We start from the raw sequence: 12,163 nt of genomic DNA, 5'->3' as shown, positions 1-12,163 counted from the left end.
AGAGGCTATATCCTTGGCTTCTCCAGAGGCAGGATACAGACCCAGCCCCTATAGTGTTGGAGATGGAGGATTGAATCCATCATTTTCTGTCACTCAGGAATCTGAGCTAAGAAATATGGACAGAGACTCAAAGTTAGTGGGGGTCTGCTTTAGTTGAAAGCACAGTGTGCCCAGGATAAAGCCTGCCTGTTAAAATGATCCAGGAGTCAACAGCTAAGTGAGCCGAGAAAGCTGACTGCCAACAGGAGACCAGGGCAGAAGGGAAAGCTGAGAATTTTTCCCCAACAGCGTATTTAGATGAGAGTCAATGTCTCAGACCTCATGACATCTTCATTTTAAAATGCATGGGGAGAATGATCAGTTACATTCAGTGAGTTTTGATTGGGAGGTATTCTTATTTTTAAAATAATTGTTTGGTCACGGTCACTTCTGAATCCTGATAGTGAAAACGCTGGGAGACATTATACACGTTTCTTTCCTGGATAGGGCTGGCATTTCTGCTTTTATAAATAGTTCTTGAGTCTTGAAAGATGGCAGGCTCCACTTAGAAAGCTGGACTACTGAAATACTCAATCTTGATTTCTACACTCACAACATATGATTAACAAAATCTAGCATTGCAATAGCCAGCAATTCAGAGTTGACTACTGGTAGTTATGTTGTTGTTAGTTTATTGATTGTTTATGAAGATAAAAATTTGGAAGAACTACAGATTGATTACACAGTAAAGAAATGATAGCTTAGGGATGTGGAAATGTCATTGCGTTGGGATTCTTGAGAACCTAGACACAATGAGAAAGGATTTAACGTGATAGAGACTTGGCCTCACTCAGCAAGAGAATAATACGCTTTCGTTTATATTTTGGCTACTGTAAAAACACTTCTGAATAAGAAAATTATACATCAGGATGCTATTATGTGAATCAGAACATATTCAGTTTACCTAAATAATCCTTCTTTGTCCAATTCTGCCCATTTTGCTTGCTTATTTCTAGTTTGTTCTGTTGCCTCCATGTATTTTCAGATTCTAGTTGGTATTTATTTGTGTTTGAAAGACTGAGTTGAAAACGTTCTTAATCATTTCCATCCCCTATATGGAAGGTGAAATAGTAGCACCATCAAGGGCTTCATTGTGCCCCTTTCATTGTTCCTTCATCCTCTACTAGGCATCTCCTTCTTTTTAGGAAAACAATTGCATTTATTTTTCTTGAAACTGTTTTTTTTTTCCTTCTTAGACATTTTATTGTCTGAAGCACACTTAATTGACTCAGGTAATAGAGAAATCCACCCAGGCCTTGGCTTCCAGCTGATAAAAGCCTATTGTCTAGTGAACTAGAAGGGAGTTTCCTCACTTATTTTGTATCTGATTAGTTGTAGAAGCTCAACATTCAGAAAACTAAGATCATGGCATCTGGTCCCATCACTTCATGGGAAATAGATGAGGAAACAGTGGAAGAGTGGCTGACTTTGTTTTTCTGGGCTCCAAAATCACTGCAGATGGTGATTGCAGCCATGAAATTAAAGGACAGTTACTCCTTGGAAGGAAAGTTATGGTCAACCTAGATAGCATATTAAAAAGCAGAGACATTACTTTGCCAACAAAGGTCCACCTAGTCAAGGCTGTGATTTTTCCAGTGGTCATGTATGGATGTGAGAGTTGGACTGTGAAGAAAGCTGAGCGCTGAAGAATCGATGCTTTTGAACTGTGGTGTTGGAGAAGACTCTTGAGAGTCCCCTGGACTGCAAGGAGATCCAACCAGTCCATCCTAAAGGACATCAGTCCTGGGTGTTCATTGGAAGGACTGATGTTGAAGCTGAAGCTCCAATACTTCGGCCACCTGATGCCAAGAGCTGACTCATTTGAAAAGACCCTGATGCTGGGAGGGATTGGGGGCAGGAGGAGAAGGGGACAACAGAGGATGAGATGGTTGGATGGTATCACCGGCTCAATGGACATGGGTTTGAGTAAACTCTGGGAGTTGGTGATGGACAGGGAGGCCTGGCGTGCTGCAGTTCGTGGGGTGGCGAAGAGTTGGACACGACTGAGTGACTGAACTGAACTGAACTGAATTTAAATACTGAAAAAAATTGTATTTCTGTGTTTAGTGATGTGGAGTGGTCCATTGAATGTGGAGGCTGGAGTGTGGCAGATCTGAGATTTAATTCTCAGTCTTCTCATCAGCTCTCCAAGTTCCTTCGCTGTTCTAAGCTTCAGTGTCTTCACTGGAAAAATAAACTCTGTGGCTGCTGAAGAGTGTGGGCTCTGGCCTCGGATTGTTGTTGCTGTTGAGTTTCCCAGTCGTGTCTGGCTCTTTGCGACCCTATGGACTGTATCATGCTAGGCCTCCCTGTCAGTCACCATCTCTTAAAGTTTGCCCAAGTTCATGTCCATTGCATTGGTGATGCCATCCTGCCATTTCATCCTCTGCCACACTCTCCTCCTTCTGCCCTCAATCTTTCTCAGCATCAGGGCCTTTTCCAATGAGTCAGCTATTTGCATTGGATGACCAAAAAACTGGAGTTTCAGCTTCAGCATCGGTCCTTCCAATGAATATTTGTGGTTGATTTCCCTCAAGACTGACTGATTTGATCTCATTGCTGTCCAAGGGACTCTCAGCAGTCTTCTCCACAGTTCAAAGGTTTGCCTGCATTCATATCCCAGCTTTGTCACTTAGTTGAACAATCTTGGGCTAATTATTTAGATTTTTTGTGTCTCAGCTTTGTCAGCTATAAAATGGGATAGTAATAGAACTATTGCATAGAGTTGTGAAAACCAAGTGACAATTAAATGACTTAATGACAATAAAAGGCTTAAAACAGCTACATGGTATATAGTAAGTTCTCAGCAATGATTGTTATTATTACTCAGAGGTCTGATGCAAGGGCTAAATGAGACAGAGCACTTGAAAATGCTGAGGGTATTTAGCAACCATCAATTTCTTTTATCTTTACCAAATTATTTCCAAATTATTTAATTGTTTTTTTAGTGCAAGTTCTTGTTAACATCATTTCCATACCTAAGCTATTGTCATGTGCATTGCAGTCTGTACCCTACTTGTAATAGGTTTCAGCAGAGTAAAGACTTACTATGATATTCCAGAGCTGGAAGGTTGACCTTCAGTACAAGGCACAATTTTCTTTTAATGGCCACTCCCTGGGTCAAGAAAATCCCCTGGAGAAGGAAATGGCAACCTGCTTCAGTCTTGCCTGGGAAATCCCATGAACAGAGGAGCCTAGCAGGTTACAGTCTATGGGATTGCAGAAGGTTTGGACACAATGTAGAGACTAAACAATAACAACAACAGAATGGCCCACACTGTATCAAGCTCTAAAATGTCCTAAGCTTCTGTATCCTCCAGAGATTTTGCTTCATTTGGGGAGTTACCTGAAATTGAACAGTGCTGACTTAGCATTTGATGAGCAGACAAATTCAGAAAGAAAACCAAAGAATGAATTAACTGAAAGACAGATGGGCAAGGGGAAATGTCAGCTCAGGACGGCCTAGCTTAGGGCCAGTTTAGGGATGACAAATATATGCCTGTGGCCCTTCGCCCAGCCCATGGCAATCATTGCTGTGCCCACATACAGCTTTATAATTCTTTTCAATATAATTCTCCATTAATCTACAATGATCATTTTGGCATTCCAAGTTGTCAGTCAGGTTTAGCTGGATATAAAACAGTGTGGTCAGATTTGCTTATCAAGATTGGATGACGTCACCTTTAGGAACAATAATTAGCTCAGTTCCTTCTGAATATGGAAGCAGCCTTATTTTCTTTCAAATTCAAAAGACTGTCTTCTTGACCTTCAAATTTATTTTCCTTGGGGAAATTTTAAAGGTTTTGTACATGTACAAAAGAATGATTTAGGCAATTTAACTCATTATACCTTTATGTTCCTTTGATGTAAAAACTAAAACTATCCTATTTTTCTGAGAAATAAAATTAAAAAATCCCTCATTTATGCTGATGCTAGTTTTTAACTAGTTATTTTAGGTTCATCTGTATCTTTTTATTCAGTGTGGTCTTAATAAATATCACATATGGTGGAGCCCATAGAATCTAGTACAAATCATTTAGAAATAAGTTATTTTGCTACTGTGTTAAGAATTTTATGTTTTTGAAATTTAGTCAGATAGCTCTAGAGGCTTCTGAGAAGTAATTCATTTCTGCTTTATAATGCATTTCACTATTTTTACCCAATCTTGATGGAACAAAAGTCGTATACAACTAAACTGTATTTAAATTTCTAAAATTTTATTCTTACCACTTTTCTAGGATATATTTCTAGGTCTAATATCACTGCTGTGTCAATATAGACAACTTTAATAAAAAGGACAGATTGCTCTTACCATCAAACAAACAGAGATCATTCATAGTCCTAGAAGTCCCTTGACGCTTGGATGGATCCCTTGCTTTCATTTTCAACTATGATTTAGGTGATGTTAACCAGAGGATGAACACAAATCCAATTGGAGGCCCAATCCAAATGCAGGAGCAGACACAGGTAGAAGCTGAGATACAAGGAATGTCATAGAAGAGAAATATTTTATGCAAATTTCAAAGGATTAAGCATCTCATTCCTAGGAAAAAACCTGTCTTGTCCTCCCCAACTCAGGGGCATTTCTAATAGCCCTGCACTTGCTAATAGCCACCACAGACACACTAGTATTTAGAAACTTCACTTTCAGAAAAACCTAGTTTGTTTATTCTTCAGGTCTGTCATACGCCTATCAATCATTCACTGTCTCACCCCAACTCCCACCACAACCACTCCCAGCATTCCAGAAAATAATTTTTCTTCCTGAGAAACTTGGGAGGAATGACTGAGAATATAGGGCTACACTAGGCTTTGCACACTACACTCACCACCTTCAGTTCTTGGGTGTAGCTCCTGCCTTTGCACGGTCCATATCTCTACAATGCGTTTCCCCTTAGTTTGTTAGCTAACTTCCGCTCATCTTTCAAGACTCAGCTCATGGCACTTTCTTTACAAAGCCTCTCCTGTCCTTCCTTTCACATCCTGGGAGAAATAAAACTCTACAGTTTTGGCTCCTATAGCACCTTGCCCATAATGGTGCTATCTTGTGGTGAAAAAAGAAGAGTCTATCTCCATCACTAGGATGCAAAGTCATCCTTGTAACCCTGGCACTAAGTAATGCTCTGAATGTAGTTCTTAGTAAAGTTCATGGATGAAATTATGTACTTCATTCTCAACTCTACGTGAAAATGCAAGTGCTTTTCTAGAGACGCAAGTGAAGTGGCATTGTGAGGGTTATTTTAGAGCTGGATTCTGTAATTGCTGATCAACTTGCCTTGGAAAACATCAACTATTCTGCATCATTTCAGTAATGTTTTCTCTGTAATTTGTTCTTCTTTTCCTAGCATAGTACTGCTGGCAACAGCACTGGCACAAGGCAGATAGCCTAGCTGCAGGCAGGTGTGGTTGGTAATGGATGGGGTTGGATTTGGAGCTATCTCAAAGATTTATTTTGGATCCTCTCCGATGTTTCAAAGTCTTGGTTTTGGCCAGTCTGTCATTTGCCAGTTGTCAAATAAGTTGAGTCATTAGTCTGGCCTTGTCATTTAACAGCCTCCAAATGATTGATTGGGCTCCACTGTACTTCCCAATGGGAGATTTAAGTGTCCATTCAGCTCCACCTACCTGGTTTTATAAAAGTAAAATAAAAACAGTCATGCCATTCCTTTTCCTACCTGTAAAAGCAGCAAGCTGGGGAAACGCATTTGAACAAGCCGTTTATTCTCTAATACTCAGTCTCTAAAGGACAAATTTCCTGTTGGTAAAATCAAACTGCAATTTTTTTTCCAGGCTAACAAAATAATCTCCATTTGTCTATTTTGCATAGTGATTTTGTACACATTTTTCTTTTTTCTTCACAACAACACTGTGAAAAGAACAAGCATTATTATCCTCATGTAACAAATAAATATGCTGAAACTCAGAAATCATTTAAAGGTCATATTCAGTTGCTCCATTATATTAATCTCCTGCCATACCATGCTATTAAGCATCCTAAACTGCAAAAGATATGTCTGAATATTGCATCGGTGGCTTCTGTATTATTCTCTCATCCAGGGTCTGTTTATATAAAGTATATAGTTTATGACACACTTGTTCTCCAATATCCTGGATCCCTTAGGGGGATCTGTTGGGAAGGCCCCCAAGGTAACCAGGACTGGGTCATCCCATCCCAGAGTAGAGAACTTGTCTCCAAGCCGGGGCAACCAACGGCCTAAATTGCAGAGTGGGATGGAAGGTGATAATTCAACCCTAGAATTGATAAGAAATTTGTGAGACATTCCCTACTGGCCTACACAAATGGTTCCTTTCAAAGGTAAGGTGCTTATTGTCTCCAATATAATGTGGCTCTTGGATGCTGTCCAGTCAGCAAAGTGGAAACTCATATTTGGCAAGGCAAATCCGGCCATGGTTTCCTGGTGTGTTGAATCAATAGGAAATGACTTTGGAAAAATACAGCTATGAAAGCAACAAATGGCTTTGAACTTTTCCAGCCGAACATAAAGTAAACTGCCAAGAATTTCCCCTGTGATATCCCTTTTTAGATGATAACATATGACTACGAACTTTTGCCCCATATATATTATATGGCCTTCCTTCTCCAGAGTTGATTAAACCAAAATTCTTTCTAGAACTAAAAGTTCATTCCTCTAAGGACCTTCAGTCTCCTTCATTCTTGTCCAATCAGGTCTTGAATCTCAGGGATGTTGTCAGCAACTTGGCTGCCATTTCCACCACTATCTTTTCTCTGTGCTTCTGTTTTTTTTTTTTCCCCCTTTTTTCTTTCTTGAGTATCAAGATAAATCTCAAAAGATAGTTATCATGTAATTCCTCACTCATACAGGTAGGCAGGCTGACAGTGAAAAGGAGTGGGTAGGGTGGAGGGAGCAGGAAAGGCTGATGGAACAGACTTGGGGGAAGCAGGATTTGGGGGTGGTGGGGTGGGTCCTGGAAATTGGCAGAGAAGAGCTGTGGGGGCCAGAGATTCATTCTGTGGAAATAGATGGTGGGGTACGAAGGGGCTAGTTTATTGTTGCTGGTGGTTTTCTTTTCCATTTGTTTTACCATTTCAGTTTTGAGGTGGTAATATTTTGATTTGTGAGTATTTTATACCGGAAAAACACTTTGAGTATGAAAAAATGCATAATTCATAGCAATGTGTTGGGATTAACTCTCATGTACATGTAACTAGTATGCCTAAGAGTGAGCTTTGTTCTTGCTCCTTGGACATTTCTGGATAATCCTGGAGAAGGCTTCTAAGACAGGCGGACATCTGGTAAACTCTCTTCCAATTTTGGATTATAAAGGTTAAGTTTTCAAACAAAACTAAGTAGCATAAACCTAGCTCTAGGCGCTCACACTTTCTTCTTGTCTCCTTTTTCTACAATATCAATGAATGTGAGTATTTTTAAACAGTCTAGATTCAGCTAAAAACAAGTAACATCAAAATGTCTTGCCAACAAAAAGCTACTCATATTTCCTCAATTTTGATGATGATGATGGAGAATATTTAGCACTTACTATCTGACAGGCACAAAGACACTTTATTACATACATGTATTACATACATTATTTCATCTACTGCTCTCAACAATCTGGGGGAACAATTACTCTCAATTTTAAGGTGGGAAACTTGAGGTTTAGAAAGATTAACTTGCCTAATGTGTGTGTGCGTGCGTGCTAAGTCACTTTGGTCGTGTCTTATTTTTTGCTACCCTATTGTGAAGAGTTGACTCATTGGAAAAGACCCTGATGCTGGGAGATATTTGGGGGCAGGAGGAGAAGGAGATGACAGAGGATGAGATGGCTGGATGGCATCTCCGACTCGATGGATATGAGTTTGAGTAAACTCTTGGATTTGGTGATGGACAGGGAGGCCTGGTGTGCTGTGATTCATGGGGTTGCAAAGAGTTGGACATGACTGAGTGACTGAACTGATGGACCATAACCTGCCAGGCTCCTCTGTCCATGGGATTCTCCAGGCAAGAATCCTGGAGTGGGTTGCCATGCCCTCCTCCAGGGGATCTTCCCCACCCAGGGATTGAACCTGTGTCTCTTACATCTCCTGTGTTGGCAGGTGGGTTCTTTACTGCCTGCACCACCTGGGAAGCCCTAACCTGTCTAATAGTACCCCATAATTTAGTCATGGAGCTAGGAGTAGAATATTGGCCTGTGTTCATAAAAGATTTATAATCTCATTCTATTAATGTTATACATGAGGTTTTTTATTATTATAGTTGTTCTTTTTCCTAACAGGTATTACCACAAAAAGCAGACTTTATCAATGGCATTAGGCAGCTTTATCAAAACTGTGAGATGACTGCTGTAAATGTGTTAAGGAGGACTTAGGGTTGTGGTTAGAGTCCATTTTTACTCAAGCCTCAGAAAGCTCCTCCAGCCATCAAATACAACAGAGGCTGACTATTGCAGTTCTTATTTTATTCCAGGATTATCCATTTCAGCTTATTGAGGTGGTTATAATTGCATGTCTATAAGTGTCAATACATTTCATTTGCCTATTGTGATGACTTGAAAACAAGCTCCAAAATGTTCCCTGATCAATTCTTGATAACTGGAAGAATCAAAATGAAAATAGCATCAATTATTGAATACCTGTGATACCAGACATTGAACTAACTGCTTTATGTGCCACCTTAATTTTCACTAAGATGATATAGAATAGATGGTCTATTTTAACTTTGCCCATTAAGAAACCGAAGGTCAGAGGAGTTGAATAACTTGGACAAGAACAGCAAGCTGTACAGTCAGATTTAGAGCCAACTCAACACAACCCATTTGATCAATTCCACTAATGTTCATTGAGCATGAACACTGTGCTGGGTACAGAGTAGTGAGTGGGGATTCCACAGGGCATAAGACACCCTTGGTCTTGAAGATCTAGTGAGCCAGGATAGTTTGGCTCCCCTATGTGCTGAATGCCTCCAGCCATGATGGCAAAATTTTTTTTTAATTTATTTTTTTTATTGAAGGATAATTGCTTTACAGAATTTTGTTGTTTTCTGTCAAACTTCAGTCTTAATCAGCCATAGGTATGTATATAACCCCTCCCTTTTGAACCTCCCTCCCGTCTCCCTCCCCATCCCACTCCTCTAGGTAGATACAGAGCCCCTGTTTGAGTTTCTTAGCCATGCAGCAGATTCCCATTTGCTATCTATTTTACATATGGTAATGTAAGTTTCCAGGTTACTCTTCCTCTATATCTTACCCTCTCCCCTGCCATGTTCACAAGTCTATTCTCTACGTCTATTTCTCCATGTCTATTTCTCCACTGCTGCCCTGTAAGTAAATTCTTCAGTACCATTTTTCTATATTCTGTATATATGCTTTAGAATATAATGTTTATCTTTCTCTTTCTGACTTACTTCACTCTGTATAATAGGTTCTAGGTTCATCCACCTCGTTAGAACTGATGCAAAGGTGTTCCTTTTTATGGCTGAGTAATAGAGTGCCGAAAAATTGATGCTTTTGAACTGTGGTGTTGGAGAAGACTCTTGAGAGTCCCTTGAACTGCAAGGAGATCCAACCAGTCCTTCCTAAAGGAGATCAGTCCTGGGTGTTCATTGGAAGGACTGATGCTGAAGCTGAAACTCCAGTACTTTGGCCAGCTCATGCGAAGAGTTGACTCTTTGGAAAAGACCCTGATGCTGGCTGGGAGGGATTGGGGGCAGGAGGAGAAGAGGGTGACAGAGGATGAGATGGCTGGATGGCATCACCGACTCAATGGACATGAGTTTGAGTAAACTCTGGGAGCTGGTGATGGACAGGGAGGCCTGGCGTGCTGCGATTCATGGGGTCGCAGAGAGTCAGACACGACTGAGCGACTGAATTGAACTGAGCTGAATATATATATTACATTGTGTATATGTACCACAATGTCTTTATCCTTTTATCTGTTGATGGACATCTAGGTTGCTTCCATGTTCTAGTTATTGAAAATAGTACTGCAGTGAACAATGGGATACATGTGCTTTTTCAATTTTGGTTTCCTCAGGGTATATCCTAGGAGTGGGATTGTTGGGTCATATGGTGGTGTTTTTCTTAGTTTTTAAAGGAATCACCATACCGTCTTCCACAGTGGTTGTATCAATTTCCATTTCTACCAACAGTGCAAGAGTGTTTCCTTTTCTCACCCTCTGCAGCATTTATTGTTTGTAGATTTTTTGATGATGGCCATTCTGACAGGTGTGAGGTGATATCTTGTTGTAGTTTTGATTTGCATTTCTCTAATAATGAGAGATGGTGGGCATCTTTTCATGTGTTTGTTAACCTCTGTATGTCTTCTTAGGAGAAATGGCTGTTTAGTCTTTTTCCCACTTTTTGATTGGTTTGTTTGTTTTTCTGATATTGAGTTGTATGAACAGCTTGTATATTTTGGAAATTAATCCTTTGTCAGTTATTTCATTTGCTATTGTTTTATCCATTCTGAGGGTTGTCTTTTCACTTTGCCTATAGTTTCCTTTGCTGTGCAAAGCTCTTAAGTTTAATCAGGTCCCACTTGTTTACTTTTGTTTTTATTTCTGTTACTCTAGGAGGTGGGTCATAGAGGATTTTGCTTTGATTTATGTCATTGAGTATTCGGCCTATGTTTTTCTCTAAGAGTTTTATAGTTTCTGGTCTTACATTTAGGTCTTTAATCCATTTTGAGTTTATCTTTGTGTATGGTATTAGGAAGTGTTCTAATTTCATTCTTTTACATGTAGCTGTCCAGTTTTCCCAGCACCATTTATTGAAGAGGCTGTCTTTGTTCCATTGTATATTCTTGCCTCCTTTGTCAAAGATAAGGTACCCATAGGTGCATGGGTTTATTTATGGGCTTTCTATCTTGTACAATTAGTCTATATTTCTATTTTTGTGCCAGTACCATACTGTCTTGATGACTGTAGCTTTGCAGTATAATCTGAATTCAGGAAGGTTTATTTTTCCAGCTCCATTCTTCTTTCTCAAGACTGCTTTGGCTGTGGGGTCTTTTGGGTTTCCATATGAATTGTGAAATTTTTTGTTCTAGTTCTGTGAAAAATGTGATTGGTAATTTGATAGGGATCACATTGAATCTGTAGATTGCATTTGGTCCAAGTATCAGATGCTCCTATTGGGTAATAGTGTCCCATGGTCCCTGCAGCAGCCACATCTTATAGTACTCATGAACTCCTTCCCAGATGTTCTTCAGAGCTAAAGGTCTTCCATCTACAAAGCTTGCCCTAAAACAAAGCCCAGGCACTTGGTAGCTGCAGGAATATATGACATGATATTCTTATTTAATCATTTTGGCTGCTGTGGTGGTCTCGGTTACATCAAAATCGTCCGGGGGATATCTAAAGCCTCCTCCACAGGAAGAAATGTCTGTACATGGGCAGATGTTCCTTGATGTGACATTGCAGTTCCATTTTTAACTTGAAAATGTGTTCTGCATATGTAACCATCAGAACAATCCTTTGAAGTTCTTTATTCCCAACCATCTTTTGTGAAGGTTTAATGAATTCTGCACAATAATGCTGGAATGCTTTTTCTCCAAAGAACTCATCTTCTTCCATACTAAATGAGAACCTGCCGCCCCGCCCAGTTGATGATGAATCTTCTAAATGCTTATAGTCTCTATTTCTGTTCTTTGGCCTATCATTTATAATTGTTATAATGGAAAAATCACACCTGTTAAGTAATAATTTGTTCATACAACAGCCACTAGGTTCTCATGGTATTCTTGATATAATTGCAGACTTTCTTGGTTCTTTTTAAAAATATTTGTTTATTTACTTGGCATGCCAGGTCAGTGGCAGCATGCTGGGTCCTTCAGTTGTGGAATATGGGATCTAGTTCTCTGGCCAGGGATTGAACCCAGGGCCCTTACCCTGGAAGCATGGAGCCTTAGCTATTGGACCAACAGGGAAGTCTCCCAGACTTGCTGATAGAACTTAATTTGTCTAGACAGGTTAGGGGCAGCTTTTCCTAAAACAAAGCAGCAATAGTTATTATAACAGTAGCAATAATTTAATTTAAGCGAAACTCTCCTCAATTGTCTTCAACTGCAAATCCCAACATAAAAGTTTCGAAACGAACTGGCCAGGAAACTTGTCCTTGGAAAGTGTATTTCCCTACCTTGAATACT

General features: G+C 39.8%; 1 pseudogene; it reads right to left on the bottom strand.

Moving 5' to 3' along the window:
* Window positions 1-10,963: 10,963 nt before the first annotated feature.
* Window positions 10,964-11,591, bottom strand: LOC110131537 (ubiquitin-like-conjugating enzyme ATG10 pseudogene; annotated as a pseudogene).
* Between the last annotated feature and the right edge of the window lie 572 nt (window positions 11,592-12,163).

Source organism: Odocoileus virginianus, chromosome 21, assembly GCF_023699985.2.
Source record: "Odocoileus virginianus isolate 20LAN1187 ecotype Illinois chromosome 21, Ovbor_1.2, whole genome shotgun sequence".
NCBI classification, from domain to species: domain Eukaryota; kingdom Metazoa; phylum Chordata; class Mammalia; order Artiodactyla; family Cervidae; genus Odocoileus; species Odocoileus virginianus.
Note: the sequence above shows the minus strand (reverse complement) of the source record. Positions and strands in the feature narration are given on the sequence as shown.